This window comes from Puma concolor, chromosome A1 (assembly GCF_028749965.1).
Source record: "Puma concolor isolate L17-30 chromosome A1, mPumCon1.1.hap2, whole genome shotgun sequence".
Taxonomy (NCBI): Eukaryota; Metazoa; Chordata; class Mammalia; order Carnivora; family Felidae; genus Puma; species Puma concolor.
Genome location: NC_141667.1, coordinates 193,013,374 through 193,031,609, shown reverse-complemented (window position 1 = coordinate 193,031,609; position 18,236 = coordinate 193,013,374). Strand labels below are relative to the sequence as shown.

Sequence of the window (18,236 nt, the reverse complement as noted above, 5' to 3'; positions counted from 1 at the left end):
TTGAATGTGCTTTTTGGTGCAGTTAATGCTCTCCTCAACACTGGTAGGTAAAAAGGAAATGCAACTTGATCATGGTCAAGGAGACAGGATTTAATCAGTTCTGTTTTACAAAAGCTGCATGGTAATGCTTCTCCATTTAAATACACCAAAAGCCACTTTAAAGATCATTAAATTGGCTAAAAGCTATAAGAAAAATGAATGTTCCTCTTTTTATGGCATATTTTTGAATATTTCCAGTAGTAATGATTAGAAGCTGAATACAGCTAAATGGTTGAACGTATATAATTTGCTTCTTCTTACAGACCATGTTTTATCTCATGACTTCCTAAACTAATTACAATACTAGATTTATCTATTAATTTCCAAAAGAAGGTAAATACAGTTATGGTGAGAGTATATAAATACCAACTTACTTGGCCCTAGCAGAGCTTGTCCACAATACACAAAGCATTTAATACTCACTACCAACTCATTCTTCAAGCACTGACTCTCCTGACTGCTTTGGAGCTCTCTATCTGATCCCTTGGACATCTCAGGGTCTTCTTTCCTCCCAAGTTCACTAGGAACTTGACCCGCTTTTTTTCTAATGTTTCATTTCCAATCATCTCTTTCCAGTTTTATAATTTCACAATTAACTCATTAGAGCCACAACTCTGGATTTATTTTAGTGTTTGTTGATGAGTGTCTATTTTTACTTGTATTTATTGCTTCATATAGTGAATGATTCATTTGTTCAGCACACAACAATTGAGTTATTTTAAGGTTGTAACACATATTGTAAGGTTGTACACATATTGTAACAATTATGTGTAAGGCTCTAATCTGGATGTTCTAAAAGACATAAAGATGATTGTTAATTTATGCCGACTTCAAGACAGTTAGCTACTATCTGATGGGCAAGATAAGCACAGGGAGAGCAAACTATAACTCAGATAAGAATTAGATTAAACTAGTGGAGACTAGAGAAGATAAACCTTCCCTACAGATATACTATTGTGTCTTGAGATAAATAAAAAGTAAAAATCCTGGGTTTTTAGCACCTGAGTAAATAGGGACGAAGTGATATGTTGTAATGTTTGATCATGCAATACTAAAAACAAAACAAACCCACAAAACAAGGCTATATGTGTCTGTTTAATTCCCTACCCTGTGACTTCTAACTTCTTAGGTTGTAAGTGCCTTGTGGGAAGAGACTGTTAATCATCTGGGTTTTTCTATAGTTTTACTATGCTGTGTCTAGATTATAAACATGACACGTAACTCCACTTGTCTTTTTTAGGCAGAAGAGGCCTTCAACTGATCCTGAGGTTCTCAAAGGAGCCAGCAATACATACATTCTATATTATTATTCTCACTTAAGATCATGTAGTTTGACAAAAATGAACTACTGGGACCTCATCAAAATAAAAAGCTTCTGCACAGCGAAGGAAACAATCAGTAAAACTAAAAGGCAATAGACAGAATGGGAGAAGATATTTGCAAATGACATATCAGATAAAGGGTTAGTATCCAAAATCTATAAAGAACTTATCAAACTCAACACCCAAAAACCAAACAGTCCAGTGATGAAATGGGTAAAAAACACGAATAGACACTTCTCCAAGGAAGACATCCAGATGGCCAACTGACACATGAAAAAATGCTCCACGTCACTCATCATCAGGGAAATACAAATCAAAACCACAATGAGGTACCACCTTACACCTGTCAGAATGGCTAACATTCACAACTCAGGCAACAACAGATGTTGGCGAGGATGTGGAGAAAGAGGATCTCTTTTGCACTGTTGGTGGGAATGCAAGCTGATGCAGCCACTCTGGAAAAAAGTATGGAGGTTCCTCAAAAAACTAAAAATAGAACTACCCTATGACTAAGCAAATGCACTACTATGCATTTATCCACGGGATACAGTTGTGCTGTTTCAAAGGGACACATGCACCCACATGTTTATAGAAGCACTATCAACAATAGCCAAAGTATGGAAAGAGCCCAAATGTCCATCGATGGATGAATGGATAACGAAGATGGGGTGTATACACACACACACACACACACACACACACACACACACACACACACACACACAATGGAGTATTACTAGGCAATCAAAAAGAATGAAATCTCGCCATTTGCAACTACATGGCTGGAACTGAAGGGTATTATGCTAAGTGAAATTAGTCAGAGAAAGACAAAAAAATCATATGACTTCACTCATATGAGGACTTTAAGAGACAAAACAGATGAACATAAGGGAAGGGAAACAAAAATAGTATAAATACAGGGAGGGGGACAAAACAGAAGAGACTCATAAATATGGAGAACAAACTGAGGGTTACTGGAGGGGCTGTGGGAGGGAGGGATGAGCTAAATGGGTCAGGGGCATTAAGGAATCTACTCCTGAAATCATTGTTTCACTATATGCTAACTAATTTGGATGTAAATTAAAAAAAAAAAAAGATTATGTAGTTTGAAACTAATATGATTCCCCCTGCCCCTAAAACTGTCACTTCATGAGGATTATATTCAGTTAGGTTAATGAAATACAACATACATAAAACATGACATAGCTTTAGGAGATAACATTTGAATGTAATTTTTGTAATTTATTACAATCGGTAGGATGAATATAGTGTTAACCTCATTTTGGGTGATAAATTTAGATAACTTGAATACAGATTAGGTCTTTAAATTTTCTTCCCTTTCTATATATTGCCAAAAACATACATAAATTCCATACATTTTTGTGTCAGTTGGGTTAGACTAGGTCATGTTGTGGTAACAAACACTCCTGAGATCTTATTGACCACAAAGGTTTATTTCTTATTTTAATCTTTTGCCCATCAGGAGTTGACTGGAGACCTTGGCTCATTTATCCTTACTCCAGGGCCCAGGCTGATGGAGTTGACCTCATTCTGAAGGCTGCTGTTTGCCAACGCAGGTGGAAAGAGACTGTGGTAAATTCTGCACTTTTTTTTAAATTGAGACATAATTGACATATAATATTTTATTAGTTTCAGGTGTACAACATGATTCAATATATGCATATATTGCAAATGATCACCACAGTAAATGCAGTTAACATTCATCCCCACACATGGTTACAACTTTTTTTTATAATGAAAACATTTTCTTTTTTGAGAGAGAGACTGTGCACAAGAGTATGTGAGTGGGGGAGGGGCAAAGGGAGAGGGAGAGAGAATTTTAAGCAGGATCCATGCCCATATAGAGCCCGATGCAGAGCTCAGTCTCATAACCATGAGATCATAACCTGAGCTGAAATTAAGAGTCGGACACTTCATTGACTGAACCACCCAGACACCCCAAGATTTCACCTTTTTGATGGATGAGTAATATTCCACTGTGTATATGCACCACATCTTCTTTATCCATTCATCAGTTGATGGACATTTGGGCTCTTTCCATAATTTGGCTATTGTTGATAGTTCTGCTATACATGTGGGGGTGCATGTGCCCTTTTGAATCAGTATTTTTGTATCCTTTGGATAAATACCTAGTAGTGCAATTGCTGGGATTTAGGGTAGTTGTATTTTCAACTTTTTGAGGAACTTCCATACTATTTTCCAGAGTGTCTGCACCAGTTTGCATCCCTACCAATGGTGTAAGAGGATTCCCGTTTCTCCACATCCTTGCCAACATCTGTTTTTTTTAAGTTGTTAATTTCAGTCATTCTGACAGGTGTGAAGTGGCATATCATTGTGGTTTTGATTTGTATTTCTCTGATGATGAGTGATGTTGAGCATTTTTTCATGTGTCTGTTAGCCATTTGTACATCTTCTTTGGAGAAATGTCTGCTGATGTCTTCTGCCCAATTATTAACTGGATTATTTACTTTTTGCCTGTTGAGTTTGGTAAGTTCTTTACAGATTTTGGATACCAGCCTTTTATCTGATATGTCATTTGCAAATATCTTCTTCCATTCTGTAGGTTGCCTTTTAGTTTTGTTGATTTTTTTTTTTTTACTGTGCAGAAGACTTATATCTTGATGAAGTCCCAATAGTTCATTTTTGCTTTTGTTTCCCTTGCCTCTGAGACATGTCTATTAAGAAGTTGCTGCGGCTGAGATCAAAGAAGTTGCTGACTATGTTCTCTAGGATTTGGATGGTTTCCTGTCTCACATTTAGGTCTTTTACCCATTTTGAATTTATTTTTGTGTATGGTGTAAGAAAGTGGTCCAGTTTCATTTTTCTGCATGTTGCTGTCCAGTTTCCCCAATATGATTTGTTGAAGACACTGTCTTTTTCCATTGGATATTCTTTCCTGCTTTGTTGAAGATTAGTTGACCATATAATTGTAGGTCCATTTCTGGATTCTCTATTCTGTTCCATTGACCTGTGTGTCTGTTTTTGTGCCAGTGAATTCTATATTAACTCTTCTTTTTAAAAATTTTTTAGTGTTCATTTTATTTTTGAGAGAGAGAGACAGAGTGTGTGCAGGGGAGGGGCAGAGAAAGAGAGGGAGACACAGAATCTGAAGCAGGCTCCAGGCTCTGAGCTCTTAGCACAGAGTCTGATGCAGGGCTCAAACCCACAAACTGTGAGACCATGACCTGAGCAAATTCAGACACGCTTCAATGACTGAGCCACCCAGGTGCCCCTGTACTAACCCTTAAAGATTCCCAGAGGTAACACACAGCACTCCTAGAACAGGACATATGGGGAAGTGGTAAGCTGAATTCTATCATGTACTCTGAAGGAGAACCACAAGTATTTGGTGAATAGCACTAATGATTACCAGAATCATAATTTTAGTTCCTCAAAATAGTAAAAACTGATAAAGCAAATCTAGTATGTAAATCAGCATGTCAATGTGGAAAGCTATCCAGGTAGGCAAACAGCATCATTAAGAGTTTTCTCAGCTCCCCTTTGCAGCAAACCTCCTCAAGAGTTAGCTACACTCACTCTCTTTGATTGGTCCCTTCTCATTTCTCAGCAACCCATTCTAATCCTATTATTTTCTTTTTGTTCACTCTGTTGGAACCACAGTGGCCTCCCTTCTCTCTCTCTCTCTTTTTTTTTAACCTCTGTGAACATGTTGGGCACAATTCCCTCTTAGGACTCCCCTTTGTCCTGATACCTGATTTATCTGTTGATAAATCCGTTGATTTACATGGAGGCTGAGGGTCTCTCTGAAAACAACCCAGTCTGTCAGTCTGGGCTCTTATATTTGGACATATGCAATTCTGACTGACAAGTAGGGTTAAACCTGGTAGAAGCAGAACTGCAGGGGAAAAAATGGAGACATCTAAAAGTAAAATGACGAAGTTATTAAATAGAATAAGCTGGAATGAACAACAAAGCCTGAGTGCTGGAGAGAAGAGGTATTTTGGGTATTACAAGGCAGCTGATTGGGAAGTTCATTCCATTCCAGCCACTGTGATGTATATGTGCGTCCTGAGAGAAAGGTGTACGTGTCTGTGTGTGCATGTGCATAAATAAAGCCTGTCGCGTGGTGGCTGGAGCAGCCATGCTATGGAAATTTTGCAATGGCCCAGGACTAGTGCTCCAGTTCATGGACCCTAGGTCCTGTTGGCACCTGGGTGACAGTATTGGAAATGAGAGGAAAGTTATGGTCTCAGAGGAATAGCTATGGGAACTCTTGCGTCTGGGCCTGCAGAGCCCCTGCTCAGCTAGCAGTAGGAGGGAGGGAAGAAGCAGCATTGCTAACCACGGTGACGTCGTGATGTTTAAGAAATATATTTCAAGAGGATCCCATCGGAGAACTCGGCGTGGACAGCTGAGGGTAAGTGAGACGTGCAGCTCTGGGGTGGCGTGGCAGTACCGTCCTTGTGCACAGCAGAGTTGCGGCTCTTCTGGTAGTAGTGCCGTCAGGACGCAACACGGTCGCCCCTTCCTGAAGAATCTGGGGGTCTTTTGTCACCCTTCCTGAGGCTTCAGCGTTTTGTGATCAGCCCCTTGGCACCCAGCTGCCACACTATCTCATCTGAGATCCTTAACTGTTGGCGAGGCTCCTGCCACTTGAGGAACCATCTCCACCCTCCTGCGTTACCCATGCCCTTGTCACTGCAAAGCGAATTCTCCTTTCCTTTGGAATCACTCCCCATGCATCTACTCTGCACTTAAAAACAGAAGCCTTGTTTTCATTCAGCAAACCTTTTAAGGCCCCCATGAGAAGCCCAGTGACCTAAATCATTCTGTTCTGCCCGTTTTGGGGAATGCATGCGTGGTATTGCCACTTTGGGTACTAAAGATGGAGATTGTCTTCAAATGGAGCCAATATTATGATAGACAGTTTGATAATGTGATACAGATACAGAGTGAGAACTGTGGAAATATCACAAAAATTGGGTGTTAGGCGTGCCTGGGTGGCTCAGTCAGTTAGGCATCTGACTTTGGCTTGGGTCATGATCTCACAGTTTGTGTGCTTGAGCCCTGCACTAACAGTGTGGAGCCAGCCTGGGATTCCCTCTCTCCCTCTCTCTTTCCCTTCCCCACTTGTGCTTTCTCTCTCTTTCAAAATAAATAAATAAAAATTGGGTGTTAGACTTAAAATAAACACAGGTTTTGTGGTCAACTCACTAAACCACAATATCTTGAATTGCTTGCTTTGTAGCAATCTGCACAAAGTAAACCATCCCAGGTATAGTTTTTAAAACCGTATATAAGATAGCCTTCACTTTACTTGATGCGACTGCCTAGATTCTTCCTCCCTCTCATCTCCTCCTTTCCCTTCTTTCTCTTCCTTCTTTCTCTTTACTTTCCCTCTTCTCTTCATTTCTTTCCAAACTTCTGACCCTGGAATTCCAGGAGACAAACTTTCTTGGACTTTTTCTTTTAATACCTGTAAGCTTGTATGGTGGTTTAAAATACCTCTTAGTCTTTTGGATGATTTTGCTTTTTCCTTTAAGGGCTTCTGTTCTCGTCCTTCTTATTCTCTGTTGATCTTTGAGACTTCACATATGATCTCACTCATTTGTAGTTGTTTTACACTTGCCCAATGAAGTGCTCTTTTGGTCTAAAAATGGTGCATTTTGCACTTTTTAAGTCACATTTAGGGACCCAAGAATATATTGTAATGAATATTTCACGTTAAAAGTTCTGGTTCAATAGAAATAACTGCAAAAGTGATGCCAGAGTCTTTCAAGTTCTGGCCAAGACTATTGTTTTACAGTGAGGAAAGAGCTCTCCATTCTAGGGAATGTAAAGTATTGGTCTATTACATCTGAAGTTCAGTGTGTCCACTGAGAATCTTAGATACTCCATCCCTCTAGCTTATTCCTGTGTTTATACTCATTTAGACACCATTAAAGAATAAATGTGCTTCTTCTTTTAGGACAAAGGCAATCAGCTTGATCTCACACTTGATTTTACATGGCCATTAGATCAGGTGGAGCAAAACCAAGTGTAATCAAATTCATAGTTCTCAGTACATGGGCCCTTGTGAATCTCTAATGAGACCCACCCAAAGGCAAACATACCTTGAGCATTGTTTGAAATACACAATGTAGAATAAAATTATACAGATGTACATCTCATTAAGTCACAAAATCCTGATTTAGCAAGCTCTGTGAAAAGTTGGCTACTCATAAAAGATCAAATGAAAGTTAGATATTTATAGTTTTGATCCTTGACATGAGTGTCCAGTTTATGGAAACAAGTCAATCTATGGATTAATTCATTCATTTGTTCTGCAAACACTAAGGCACTATATTAGTTTTGTATTACTGCTGTAACAAATTGCCACAAACTTAGTCACTGAAAATAATATAAATATATGATCTTATAGTACTGTATGTCAGAAGTTTGACACAGGTCACCCTGAAGGTGTTGGCAAGACTAAATTCCTTTCTGGAGACTCTAGGGGAGATTCGATTTCATTGCCTTTTCCAGCTTCTTGAAGCTGCTACATTCTTTGGCTCATGACCCTCCTTCCCCCATATTCAGAGCCAGAAATGTTGCATCTCTTTTTAATCTTTCTCTTATCTTCATATTTTTCCCTCTGATGAAAGCCTGAAAAAGTTCTCCACTTTTAAGATTCATGTGATTAATTGGGTCCACCCGGATAATCTAGGACAGTCACCCCATCTCAAGGTCTATACCCTTAATCACATCTGCAAAGTCTCTTTTACTGTGTAAGGTAACATACTGACAGGTTCTGGGGACTAGGGTGTGGACAACTTTGGGGACCATCATTCTACCTACCATAGCTACTATGTTTCCCTTTTCAGGGCACTAGTCATATAAAGCAGAAAACAAAAAAACAAAAAACAAAAACAAAACCACAACGGTCTTACTTCCTGGAGCTTTTGTTATTAGAGGATGAATAGTAGGCCAAGATCTTGATGCCTCTGTGAAAAAATAGGTAGCAATCATTTAGGTAACATACCCATCATTGGGCCAGGTTAAATTAAGCAGTGTGAAAAAGACCATGGTTTGGGAGGCAGGGCACATCTGGGTTCCAATTCTCAGCCATTGCTTAACTGAGAAAAAAAAGAAACTGGAATCTGCCTAATCTTGCTGAGCCCAGTTTCTTTAACTATAAATAGGGGGAAATATCACCCATCAAGCAGGACTGTTATTGAGGATTAAATGAAATTGCATATGCAAACGCACAGTGCATAGGCATGGAGTGAATGCTCAAAAAAATATCATTTCTCTTCCTTAAAAAAGGTGTCATTCTATGAAATTTGGAAACATGATTCCAAGGTCAAACAACAGGACTGTTTTCAGTTGGTATTGTTTAGAGGCATGAAGAAAATCCCCCTGACTCTAATTTATCTTTTATCACATTTCCTGAAACTTAAGAACTAGAAATATATTCTTTTGACTTATGGTTCACTTTCTAAGTGTGCTCATTAAATATAGAGTTGTTATCAAGAAGGATAAAACATGAAGCTGTTATAAGTAATTGTCACTGTAATGTGAATTTGTCAAAGGAGGCTGATTAAAGCTGATTAAGTTAGGGGTCATTTTGTTGTGAGCAAAACAGAGAAGAGAAAATAAGCTTATGTGATAGTTCGACTCTTAAGAAGGGCAGACCTGATTAAAGTGCCAAAGTTGGTAGCATTTGGACTTCTCTTTTGTGGAGAGGGAACTTAATGGAGGAAGAAACTGAGAAGGAAAACCAGGGAGATTTGAGTTCACATTTACCCACTGCTCACTGTATCTAAAGATGTCCCTGCTGGCTTGATTCATTAGACATCATCTATTTAGGGGACACTAAATGATACTGAGAGATAATCTTAGTTGTATTATAGTATTGAGCACAAACTCATTCTTCTATTCAAGGATAATACTTCCACTGAGTGGATATTGAGTTTGAAAGTATCATCCCTATGGGGTTTGGAGCCAGGCAGATTTCTGAAAGTTTATTTCTTGGGGTGAGGGGAAGGAGACCATGCCAGATTCAGGCATGACTTCCCTCTCTGTGAAGATGGAAGCTAAGTAAGCAGAGGAACAGAACAACCTGACTGGTTCCTGGAGAGAGGGGACATTAGGGAACCAGGTGGTACCACAAGGGTCCATTAAGGGAGACAGACATGAGGATGTGAGTCCAGAAGACTGGATTAAGACCCCAGGAGCTTAGTTCTCAGGATGGGACAGGCAGGTTGCTTGTATCATGACAGAGGACAAAGTTAAACACAGACATTAGAGTTTCATTTCAATTAGTGATGGGAAGGCTGAGTTAAATTTCTAAGACTGAGATCCATGTTTGATAATGGTTCCTATATTATTGGAAGATACACATTTCACAAGGGAAGACAGTGAGCAAGGTAACACAAAAGATTGTGGTTGCATGAGGACTGTGGGCAAATGAACGAGTTTACATTAGTTACAGGAACAGGTTTGGAAAGTTGCCACCGGCGGGTGGAGATACAGGCTACGACATACATTAGAGAATAAATGCTAAGAGAAGTTCCCATGGAGAGGAACTATTTTGGGAAAGAGGCAGCATGAAGGAAAGCTAAGTGTGGAGGCTCTAGGTTAATGCCCCAGGGCTCCAGGGCTCTCAGCTCCTCACCTGCAATATGGACATAAAAATGATATCTTATAGGTTTGTGATGAAATCAAAATGAGATAATGCCTGTGAAGCACTTCGTGTAGTGACTGACATAGTAAATAAACACTCAATACAGTTTAGGAACTACCATTTATTTTAATGATTCTGAGCCACAGAGCTATTTCTCTATTTCCTCTAGGGGCTGAGACCTGGGATTGCTGAGTATTGGTATTCAGACCTTCCATTATCTGAGGGGAGTGCAGAGGGGAGCTTACACCCCCTCTTTCCCCTACTGACTTTCTCCTATTGGGGATTAAAATTTAAGTTGGAGTATGGCAGTTTGCATGGATAGTCCTTCCTTCTAAATATTATTATAGGGAGGCATCTTCTTCTTCTTCTTTTTTTTTTTTTTTAGGTTAACTTTATTAATTTAGAGAGAGAAAGAGAGAGAGAGAGAGAGAGAGCAGGGGAGGGGCAGAGAGAGGGAGGCAGAGAATCCCAAGTAGGCTCCAGGCTGCCAGCACAGAGCCCGACCCTGAGATCGTGACCTGAACTAAAATCAAGAGTGAGATGCCTAACCAACTGAACCACCCAGGCGCCCCTGAGAGGCATCTTCTTTCTTGCTCCATCATGAAATTAACATCATAAATCCAATAATTACTCCCATTGAGTACTTGAGAGGCACATGCATATTAGGTGCTCACCTACACTCAACACTCAGAGGAAATAGTGTAAACAAAAGTTGACATGCTCTAAAAGAGTCTGCAATTGAGAAATACTCTAGGAAATGATAACCCCTAAAGTTTGTGACATATACTCCAGATATTTTAATAAATATTGTTAAGATATCCAGCTTATTTTCTTTCTAATATTATCATGGAGTCCATTTTCATATCAAATTTTCATAGAGCAGCATACTGTTTCTATCAAGAATAATGACAAATTCCATATCACTTTCATTCACATGTTTGTCTCTATATATAATCACTATTAAAATCACAGGCTTGAGTGGAAAAAAGAAAAAAATATGAATGGCAAATCATACAGAGAAATCAAATTGGTTCAGCACATAAAATATTCCATTTTCAAATGCCTTGCAATATAAATGAAATAGATTGAGTAGTGCTATTTTCGAGGCTGTCCCCTATTCAGCATTTATGATGAACTCTCTTGAAATAAGAGAGAACATTCAGTCTTTACTGAAGTGTTCCTGGTATTTCTTAAGTAGATGACTTTCAGGGACTTTATATAAGAAATAAATACCAAAGAAATCTATGTCCAGACTATTTTCATGATTAGGTAAATCCTAAATCTTGAAGAATTTAGAGTCTTGATTTTTTTGTAAAGTGTTAAGAGGCTGTAGGTTATTAGTAAATTTCTCTTTGGGAGAAGTTCAGCATTTTGCACATTTCAATAAATATTTTACATGCAAAGAAACTCAATCTGCCATTTCTGGTCCTATGTATATATTTGAATCCACTAAATCTATTAAGAAGTGAATACATATTTATTGCATACTTGCTATATAACCAGTACTGTGACAGGTGCTATGAAATTTAAGATATAAATCAATTATAGATTATAATCTTTATCCTATAGGAGCTTTGATTAATGTTAGGAAAGCATACATGGTAGAGTATATATAATAAAATCTTGCCTGGTGGAGGTCAAACTATAAGAGCAATAGAGTTAAGAAGTGAAGAGGTCACTGTGATTCATAGTACTCCAGGAAGACTTCCTGAAGGAGGTTGCACTTAAGCTGAAAAAGAGTGTCACATGGGGGACAGTGGTATTCTAGACCTGAGAGAGGCTAACAGGGGTTTGAATGTGACACCAATGAAAGAGAGTGAGAAGAGAGGCCTGGCCATGAGGTAACAGGAGGAAACAGTGAGTCTGTAGGATAAAACCAGTGTATGGAGGGCCTAGAAGTATAAGTTGAAAAGCAATAAGCAGCAGGGTGTGTTCCACTGGCCTGGCCTATGTGGTCATCTAAAACAGATACCACTGAGCTGCGTCCTGGGGAGAGCTCAGTGGCTACTGGTATTGAGGGTCGTGTGCAGCTGTGGGTCTACCTGTCAGTGGGATTACCAGTCCTGCTGGGCGGGACTTGTGACATCATAAAACATGAAGGTAGCTGAATCCAGGCCAGAACTAACATTTGCTCAAGACTGGGTCCCAAAAAGTCTTCACAGCATCTTCATCAGTAGATTCCATCTCAAGAAACTACTTTCTGAGTGACCAGGAGGAAGATGGGGGCGTAGGAGGACGCTGGGCTCACCTCGTCCTGCTGATCACTTAGATTCCACCCACACCTGCCTATATAACCCAAAAAACCACCAGAAGACGAACAGAACGGACTCTCCAGAGCCAAGTGTGGACAAGAGGCCCATGGAAGAGGGTAGGAAGGGCAGAGAGGCAGTGTGTGCTACATGGACTGGCAGGAGGGAGCTAGGGCAGTGGAGGAGCAGCCCGCCCAGCAAGGCAGAGCCCCGAAGTCTGGCTTGCAAAAGTGGAGGGGCCGGACAACGTGAGTTCTGACAGCCAGCGGGATTTAACATCTGGAATATTAAAAGTCAACAGATCTGGGGTGCCTGGGTGGCTCAGTCAGTTAAGCGTCTGACTTCAGCTCAGGTCATGGTCTCACAGCTTGTGAGTTCAAGCCCCGATTTGGGCTCTGTGCTGACAGCTTGGAGCCTGGAGCTTGCTTCAGATTCTGTGTCTCCCTCTCTCTCTGCCCCTCCCCCGCTCACACTCTGTCTCTCTCTCTCTCAAAAAAAAAATAAATATTAAAAATTTTTTTTAAAAAATTAAAAAAAAAGTCAACTGCTCTACTCTGGGAGAGTGTGGAAGGCAAGAGGACGCTGGGAGGGAGAGTTGTTGAGCCCCGGAAGACAGAGCTCATCTTGGTGGGAAACAAAGGCACTGGCAAGTGCCCTTTCCCTCTCCCATCCCCCAGCCAAAATTCCAAAGGGAACCAGTTCCCATCACTGAACTTGCTTGCAGCACGCAAACACCCAACGCTGTGCTTCTGTGGATCCATCCCTCCGACGGCCTGCCTCCCTCCCGGTGCTGCAGGGCCCCTCCCGCAGGGGACCACCTACAACAAAGCCTGCCCCTCCTGCCCCTGTGTACCTTGTGGATCCACCCCAGCTAATACACCCTTGACCAGATCCCATCAAAGCAGCACCACAAGCCTGGCAGTGTGCAAGTAGCCCAGACAGGGGCCACACCACTCCACAGTGAGTCCTGCCCCTGGGAGAGGGGAAGATAAGGTACACACCAGTCTGACTGTGGCCCCAGCAGTGGGCTGGGGGCAGACATCGGGTCTGGCTGCGGCCCTACCCACCAACACAAGTTACTCCGGACAGCACAAGGAAAGTGCCCTGCAGTTTGTAGCTACTGCAGGAACTACCCAAAATTATGAAACAGAAGAATTCTCCTCAAAAGAAACTCCAGGAAGTAGCGACAGCTAATGAACTGATCAAAAATGACTTACACAATATAACAGAACAAGAATTTAGTATAATAGTCATAAAATTAATCGCTGGGCTTGAAAAAAGCATAGAGGACAACAAAGAATCTATTGCTATGGAGATCAAGGGACTAAGAAATAGTCATGAGGAACTAAAAAATGCTATAAAAGAGGTGCAAAATAAAACGGAGGCAGCCATAGCACGGATTGAAGATGCAAAGCAGAGAATAGGTGAATTAGAAGATAAAATTATGGAAAAAGAGGGAGCTGAGGAAAGAGAGATAAAAAAATCCAGGAGTACCAGGGAGAATTAGAGAACTAAGTGATGCAATCAAACGGAACAATATCCGTATCATAGGAATTCCAGAAGAGGAAGAGAGAGAGAAAGGGGCTGAAGGTGTACTTGAACAAATCATAGCTGAGACTTCCCCGATCTGGGGAAGGAAAAAGGCGTTGAAATCCAAGAGGCACAGAGAAGTCCCTTCAGACGTAACTTGAATCAATCTTCTGCACAATATATCATAGTGAAACTGGCAAAATACAAGGATAAAGAGAAAATTCTGAAAGCAGCTAGGGATAAACAGGATCTAATTTACAGAGGCAGACACATAAGAATAGTGGCAGACCTACCTACTGAAACTTGGAAGGCCAGAAAAGAATGGCAGAAAATCTTCAATGTGATGAACAGAAAAAATATGCAGCCGAGAATCCTTTATCCAACAAGTCTGTCATTCAGAATAGAAGGAGAGATAAAGGTTTTCCCAAACAAACAAAAACTGAAGGAATTCATCACCACTAAACCAGCCCTACAAGAGTTCCTAAGAGTGAGTCTGTGAGTGAAATGTTGCAAGGACCATAAAGTACCAGAGACATCACTACAAGCATGAAACCTACAGACATCACAATGACTCTAAACCCTTAACTTTCAATAATAACAATGAATATAAATGGATGAAATGCTCCAACAAAAAGACACAGGGTATCAGACTGGATAAACAAACAAGACACATCTATTTGCTGTCTACAAGAGACTCATTTTAGACCTGAGGACACCTTCAGATTGAAAGTGAGGAGATGCAGAACTATCTATCATGCTACTGGGTGTCAAAAGAAAGCTGGGGTAGTCATACTTATATCAGATAAACTAGACTTTAAATTAAAGACTGTAACAAGAGATGAAGAAGGTCATTGTATAATAATTATAGGGTCTATCCATCAGGAAGAGCTAACAATTATAAATGTCTATGCACTGAATACGGAAGCCCCCAAATATATAAAACAATTAATCACAAACATAAGCAACCTTATTGATAAGAAAGTGGTAATTGCAGGAGACTTTAATACCCCACTTACAACAATGGATAGATCATCTAGACACAGGATCAATAAAGAAACAAGGGTCCTGAATGATACATTGGATCAGATGGACTTGACGGATATATTTAGAACTCTGCATCCCAAGGCAACAGAATATACTTTTTTCTCGAGTGCATGTGGAACATTCTCCAAGATAGATCACATACTGGGTCACAAAACAGCCCTTCATAAGTTTACAAGAATTGAAATCATAGCATGCACACTTTCAGACCACAATGCTATGAAACTTGAAATCAACCACAGGAAAAAGTCTGGAAAACCTCCAAAAGCATGGAGGTTAAAGAACACCGTACCAAAGAATGAATGGGTCAACCAGGCAACTAGAAAAGAAATTAAAAAATATATGGAAACAAATGAAGATGAAAATACAATAATCCAAACGCTTTGAGATGCAGCAAAGGCAGTCCTGAGAGGAAAATACATTGCAATCCAGGCCTACCTCAAGAAACAAGAAAAATCCCAAATACAACATCTAACAGCACACCTAAAGGAAATAGAAGCAGAACAGCAAAGACACCCAAACCCAGCAGAAGAAGAGAAATAATAAACATCAGAGCAGAAATAAACAATATAGAATCTAAAAAAACCTGTAGAGCAGATCAATGAAACCAAGAGTTGGTTTTTTGAAAAAATAAACAAAATTGATAAACCTCTAGCCAGACTTCTCAAAAAGAAAAGGGAGATGACCCAAATAGATAAAATCATGAATGAAAATGGAATTATTACAACCAATCCCTCAGAAATACAAGCAATAATCAGGGAATACTATGAAAAATTATACGCCAACAAACGGGACAACGTGGAAGAAATGGTCAAATTCCTAAGTACCTACACACTTCCAGAACTCAAATGGGAAGAAATAGGAAACTTGAACAGACCCATAACCAGCGAAGGAATTGAATTGGTTATCAAAAATCTCCCAACAAATAAAATCCAGGACCAGATGGCTTCCCTGAGGAATTCTACCAGACATTTAAAGCAGAGAAAATACCTATCCTTCTCAAGCTGTTCCAAAAAATAGAAAGGGAAGGAAAACTTCCAGACTCATTCTAAGAGGCCAGCATTACTTTGATTCCCAAACCAGACAGAGACCCAGCAAAAAAAGAGAACTACAGGCCAATATCCTTGATGAATATGGATGCAAAAATTCTCAACACAGTATTAGCAAATCGAATTAAATAGCATATAAAAAGAATTATTCACCATGATCAAGTGGGATTCATTCCTGGGCTGCAGGGCTGGTTCAACATTCACAAATCAATCAACGTGATACATCACATTAATAAAAGAAAAGATAAGAACCATATGATCCTGTCAATCGATGCAGAAAAAGCATTTGACAAAATTCAGCATCCTTTCTTAATAAAAACCCTTGAGAAATTCAGGATAGAAGGAACATACTTAAACATCATAAAAGTCATTTATGAAAAGCCCACAGCTAATATCATCCTCAATGGGGAAAAACTGAGAGCTTTTTCCCTGAGATCAGGAACACGACAGGGATGTCCACTCTCACTGCTGTTGTTTAACATAGTGTTGGAAGTTCTAGCATCAGCAATCAGACAACAAAAGGAAATCAAAGGCATCAAAATTGGCAAAAATGAAGTCAAGCTTTCACTTTTTGCAGATGACATGATATTTTACATGGAAAATCCGACAGACTCCACCAAAAGTCTGCTAGAATTGATACATGAATTTAGCAAAGTCACAGGATACAAAATCAATGTACAGAAATCAGTTGCATTCTTATACACTAATAATGAAGCAACAGAAGGACAAGTAAAGAAACTGATCCCATTCACAATTGCACCAAGAAGCATAAAATACCTAGGAATAAACCTGACCAAAGATGTAAAAGATCTGTATGCTGAAAACTATAGAAAGCTTACGAAGGAAATTGAAGAGGATATAAAGAAATGGAAAAACATTCTGTGCTCATGGATTGGAAGAATAAATATTGTTAAAATGTCAATACTACCCAAAGCTATCTACACATTCAATGCAATCCCAATCAAAATTGCACCAGCATCCTTCTCAAAGCTAGAACAAGTAATCCTAAAATTCGTGTGGAACCACAAAAGGCCCCGAATAGCCAAAATAATTTTGAAGAAGAAGACCAAAGCAGGAGGCATCACAATCCCAGACTTCAGCCTCTACTACAAAGCTGTCATCATCAAGACAGCATGGTATTGGCACAAAAACAGACACATAGACCAATGGAATCGAATAGAAACCCCAGAACTAGACCCACAAAAGTATGGCCAACTCATCTTTGACAAAGCAGGAAAAAATATCCAATGGAAAACAGACAGTCTCTTTAACAAATGGTGCTGGGAGAACTGGACAGCAACATGCAGAAGAATGAAACTAGACCACTTTCTTACACCTTTCACAAAAATAAACTCAAAATGGTTAAAGGACCTGAATGTGACAGTAAACTATCAAAACTCTAGAGGAGAAAGCAGGAAAAAAAACCTCTTTGACCTCAGCTGCAGCAATTTCTTACTTGACACATCTCCAAAGTCAAGGGAATTAAAAGCAACAATGAACTATTGGGACCTCATGAAGTAAAAGCTTCTGCACTGCAAAGGAAACAATCAACAAAACTAAAAGGCAATCAACGGAATGGGAAAAGATATTTGCAAATGACATATTGGACACAGGGCTAGTATCCAAAATTTATAAAGAACTCATCAAAACTCCACACCTGAAAACTAAATAATCCAGTGAAGAAATGGGCAGAAGACATGAATAGACACTTCTCTAAAGAAGACATCCAGATGGCCAAAAGGCACATAAAAAGATGCTCAACATCACTCCTCATCAGGGAAATACAAATCAAAACCACACTGAAATATCACCTCATGGCAGTCAGAGTGGCTAAAATGAACACATTAGGAGACTATAGATGCTGGAGAGGATGTGGAGAAATGGGAACCCTCTTGCACTGTTGGTGGAAATGTAAACTGGTACATCCACTCTGGAAAACAGTGTGGAGGTTCCTCAAAAAATTAAAAATAGATCTACACTATGACCTAGCAATAGCACTGCTAGGAATTTACCCAAGGGATACTGGAGTGCTGATGCATAGGGGCACTTATACCCCAATGTTTATAGCAGCACTTTCATCAATAGCCAAATTATGGAAAGAGCCTAAATGTCCATCACCTGATGAATGGATAAAGACATTGTGGTTTATATACACAATGCAATACTACTTGGCAATGACAAAGAATGAAATCTGGCCTTTTGTAGCAACATGGATGGAACTGGAGACTGTTTTGCTAAGTGAAATAAGTCATACAGAGAAAGACAGATACCACATGTTTTCACTCTTATGTGGATCCTGAGAAACTTAACAGAAGACCATGGGGGAGGGGAAGGGAAAAAAAGTTATGGAGGGAGACAA

General features: G+C 39.7%; 1 long non-coding RNA gene across 1 annotated transcript in view; it reads left to right on the top strand.

The window, feature by feature from the left end:
• LOC147584701 (uncharacterized) overlaps positions 1–18,236 on the top strand; it is a 37,796-nt gene that overhangs the window by 4,447 nt on the left and 15,113 nt on the right. Inside the window, exons 2-3 of the long non-coding RNA XR_015252586.1 lie at positions 1,284–1,501; positions 2,845–2,954. This is a non-coding gene — a long non-coding RNA (uncharacterized LOC147584701). The remainder of the gene's footprint in view (positions 1–1,283; positions 1,502–2,844; positions 2,955–18,236) is intronic.